The sequence below is a fragment of the Harpia harpyja genome, chromosome 3 (genome assembly GCF_026419915.1).
Source record: "Harpia harpyja isolate bHarHar1 chromosome 3, bHarHar1 primary haplotype, whole genome shotgun sequence".
Lineage (NCBI taxonomy): Eukaryota > Metazoa > Chordata > Aves > Accipitriformes > Accipitridae > Harpia > Harpia harpyja.
The window spans coordinates 71708753-71713249 of NC_068942.1; the positions used below are offsets into that span (position 1 = coordinate 71708753).

The window sequence follows — 4497 nt, forward strand, 5'->3', positions numbered from 1 at the left end:
CGTCCCATTGGCCGCTATTTATAGCCCATTCATTCCATTGGGCCAGGCGCGGGAGGGCGGGGCGAGCGCCCTGTCGCTGGCCGGGCCCAGGCTTGCCGCCATTTCGCTTGGCCTCGGGGAGGCAGGGCGGTGTGGGGTGGGGGGCGGGCGGTGGGACTCTGCCGGGGCTGCCCCCCGCAGCGGAGAGGCAACGGCGGCCTTGGTGACTTCATTAAACACGTACACGAGTGCGGAGTCCATCTCCGCGTTCCATCGGCCAAGGGTTGTGCGCAGGTGGCGGTGCGGTTGCATACCAACACGGGCACATGGCCTGTCGCTGTTGAGGCTTCACACCTTGGTTGAGGATTCAGTAACGCATGTAATAATGCATCATCCTAAAAATAAGGGCTTTGTAGTGTCAGGACTGGCATGCCCTGAGTCGCATGAGTGATTAACTCCCCCTGAGTGGGCTTGGCAGAAGCCACCGACATGGCTGTGGCTCTGGCGCTCAGCCCCCCGCGCCTGAGAGAGGCGGCCTCGTTCTGCAGGGGAAGGACCTGCCGCCTGCCCTGCGCCTCGCCTCCAGCACCTGCAAAGCTGTGGGCTCATTTTACAGTTTAATCTGAAAGGAAGTAGGGTGGTTGTGTGAAGCACAGCGAGTCTCCTGCTCTTGTCATGTGCCAAAAAAAAAAAAGTCTTAAGGTTTATTGGAGAGTGGCTGATTTCCCGCTGAAGACAGATGCAGGAAGGCTGGGATTTGACCCATGTAAAGCTCACCTGAAATTCATGAAAATAGTGACTTCTACTGGTCTCTTTGTAGGAATGAGCAGGGTTTGTCCCAAAGCTAAGATACAGCTGAGAATCCGGTTGTTTGCAGAAATAAATATACTAACAACATGAATGACTATCTTGATCTTAATTTCACCTTTACGTAATAGTTTCTTTATCTTTCTCTGACGTGTATTTCTCACAACAGAACCCACGTTTATCCTCCTGTCCAAACAGAGAGTGTACTTATCCATGCGAGTGTGGATCTGAGTCGCAGAGTTCCTTTCTTTGACACGAGTTGTGAATGTCAGGAGACATCAGCTGAAGCTCTTTCCCCACCACAATTCTTTCAGAACCACAACCAGTACCCTCACCCTGACAACGAGAAGCGTGTGCACTTTACAGAACTGCTTAGGATTTAAAAAAAATATATATACATATAGTGGAAATCATTACAAAATATAAAGCATAGACTGCTTCAAATAAAAATGCGTTGTGTTTGGCTACCATCCAGATTTCGGAGTTACTCCAGGTCTGATAGACTGAGATGCTGAGTATACAGATCTCCAGCAGAAGCCAAAGGGCTCGGCATCTGTGCAAGTCTGGTCTCTTATCTCCCGGATCAAAGAACAAATCCTCTCTCTAGGTCTCCTCTGCCTTTTTAACCTCACAGAATCTTCCCCAACGTTTTACTAGTTTCATACAATATTCATGCTTCAGAATAGTGTAAATTGCAAATAATGCCATCGCTAAGCAAGTATTAAATGAATGTAAGTGTAAAATCATACCCAGAGTCTTCAAAATAAATGTAGTACTGCTGCGTGACCTCAGTTGCAAACATAGTTCTGATTGTGGATTTTGTTGATGTAAAACGCTCAGTTTTATTTTTAAATTAGAACAACAGAAGTAAAACTAAGCATTTTCTTACTTCACACCATATTTTTGTGGCATTTTTCTTCACAAAAAAAAGCATATCAGGGTAGGTAGTGAAGGCTACTTTTGTTTTATTCCATCATCTGTTGCCGCACAAACAGAGAAGCAATCAACTGTTCTGTACTATAATTGTTCCATAGATTCATGGAGTCAAGGTCACCTCAAGAACCAAAATCCAAGGATCCACTTCTGTTCATTGGATATGCTCTTTCCCTCCCAGTCTTGCAGAACAGGGAATACCAGTCATTATTATAAGCTGGTAGTAGTCTCAATGTGCCATTCATTACAGCACTTCCGACACAAACAGACACCTCTTCTTCACAAAACTTCTCTCTGAAAAGACATGGAAAGAGTGTCATGGGTACAAAACAACCAAAATATATCCAATTTATGTGTTTAATAAATAGCGCACCCTCTACCCCCTTTTACTCACCACTATTTGACAAATTTCTAGCATGCAGTAAGTCAAAAGTGTCTATTACCTCACTGGGTTTTATTCAGACAGCATTTTAAGATTTGCTGAAAGCTGTGTATAAGTTGGATCCTACCTTTGTTACAGCATCCCATCCCAGCTTCCCTAGTGACTTAATTATAGATGCTGTGCCTTGTGTCAACAGCCTCTGATCAACCGTTTTATCTAGCTCATCTGCTGAGAGACTACTTTCTTTGGATAAGCCTGTATGGCCTGTTAGACTGTGATAAAGGCACCAATACTTACCTTCCGTGCTGGGATGACATCTTGGTGCATACTGACTTACATGCTACGTTGCCGTTCTGCAGCTCAGGATGGAAAGGTGGGTGATTACTCCAGAGATCTCTGCACTGAGCTTTAACAATGAAGAATTAAGGGAAGTTAATCATGGGCCATGCAGCTAACTTCCTAAGAGGCTTAATTATAAATGTTGTGCAGTGTACAACTGCAAGAGGAGATGGGTGTTAGCTAGTGAATGTGTCTTCTGAAATTACTCGCGTGAACATAAGATGAACCTGAAGAATTAGGGGATAAACATCTTGAAAATCTAGAAGAATATTCCAAATTAGGAAATAGCAAGAGAAAGTGGTTTGCTACGAACAACTGAATTGTTTCCAATTCCTAATTGACAACTAAACAGCACTTGAAAATTAAACATAACACTCATGTATCAGCAGATTAAAGAAATTGGTTATAGCTGCATCTGCTTAACTTCTCAAATGAAACTTCTCTTCCCATTTACATTTATTGCTTAAAATATATTTTCCTGGTTATTATCTTTGGTGTATTTTTTTTCAAACTGCTTAGGCAGTCTGTTGAAAATTACTGATCATTTCCAGTGAGCTGAGTGCCTGTGGAAACTAGGAGTTGCTGAGTGTCTCGATCTTGCAGACAGTTGGGCCCACAGTGATCAGAACAGCAGTTCATCATGGGAAAGAAAGGACATAAGAACATAAACAATGACAAATATAACCAATGACACTAAAAATGACAGAAAAAACCCCAAGGTAGATGCAAATATAAAGGCACAGTAGAGCCATGATTGCCAGTCAGAAAAACAGCTGAGTAGGAGTTCACAGTTTAAGAAACCTCTGAAACTGCATACATTATGTTTAGATTAGATGGAGAAGAGTTTCATAACTAAATAACAAAGACTACTGCAATTATGATATGGGCAGGTCAATAGCACAACAAAAAATATGTTCTCACTTAAGGTAATGGGCAAAAAATTCCCTAATACTTGATGGAATCACATTCATTAAAAAAAAAATCTCAAACTGTCATCTAAACAGCACTCCATTATTGTGTTATTGATTGTGGAAGGATGACTTTTTCTCCACTATTGTGCATTACAGGTTACTGGTGAACGCAGCACCGTACAGAGCGTTATCTGATTTAGTCGGAACGTTACCTGCACGTCCAGGGTGATTCACATGCTCTCTGCTATGCCCATACCCCTCCCATGCCAGGTGGCCTGGGCTTGTTGCAAGCAGAAGATGAGGCGATACTCTCCTCCTTTGCTCCTCCTTGCCTCCTGACTACATCCCCCGTACCACTGGGGCACGCAGGGCTCTCCACATCACTTCAATCCTAAACACGAGACAGAAGTAGGAGTTAGTACCGTGCTATTTGGGGTTTAGATAACGATTCCGCTGCTTCTGAGCCCACATTGTGGTTTCTCCTACAGCCTTACGAAACCCATATGAAGAGCTTGGTTGGCCTTGAGCTGCCTTTCCCCCGAGGAGGCTGCCCTGGGGGGGGGGCAGGCAGAGATTTCTGGAAACCGCCTGCGTGGGTGCCGGAGGCGAGGCCTGGGTTCACTGATGGCAAAGGCAGAGACATTCCCTGGGGAAGGGGCTTCACCCTTGCTGCCGGTGACCCTCAAGTCTCCCCAAACACACATTTGATGGGAGACACATGAGTTCCCCTTGGGTTCATTGGCAACCCTCATGGCCCGTCACAGCAACCCGCTGCCCCCTGCGACCCCTCAAGTTTCATCGAGAGGCACGGTGAATGGCAGCTGCCCCTCTGCGCCCTCACGGCCCCACAGCCGGCTGGGACCGCCACCCCTCGCCCAGGCGGGACCACCCCGGCCGGCTCGGCGAGGGCTTCCCGGGGGGCTGCCGTCGGTGACCGTCGCCCTCCTCAGGAACCCAGCAAGGAGCGCTGAGAGGACCGGAGGCTGGGTCGGGCAGCGGCGGGCTGCGGGGCGGAAGGCTGAGGGGCCGGGCGCCTTGATCGGGCTGCGGGCGGTGGGGGCTGAGGGGCCGGGCGGCGGGAGCTGGGGCTGCCCGCGCCGGGCACGGGCGGCGGCGACTCCCCGGCTACCGGCAGGGCTGGCGGGG

The 4497-nt window shown here is 47.5% G+C and overlaps 1 long non-coding RNA gene across 2 annotated transcripts; it reads right to left on the reverse strand.

Moving 5' to 3' along the window:
* Positions 1 to 1731: 1731 nt before the first annotated feature.
* Positions 1732 to 4491, reverse strand: LOC128140002 (uncharacterized). 2 transcript variants are annotated; one of them, XR_008234585.1, is made up of 3 exons: positions 3564 to 4486; positions 2399 to 2507; positions 1732 to 2013 (listed from the first exon to the last, which is right to left on the reverse strand). It is a non-coding gene; the product is annotated as an uncharacterized LOC128140002 (long non-coding RNA). The 2 variants fall into 2 exon arrangements; XR_008234584.1 differs by having other exon boundaries at positions 2399 to 4491.
* Positions 4492 to 4497: the final 6 nt, after the last annotated feature.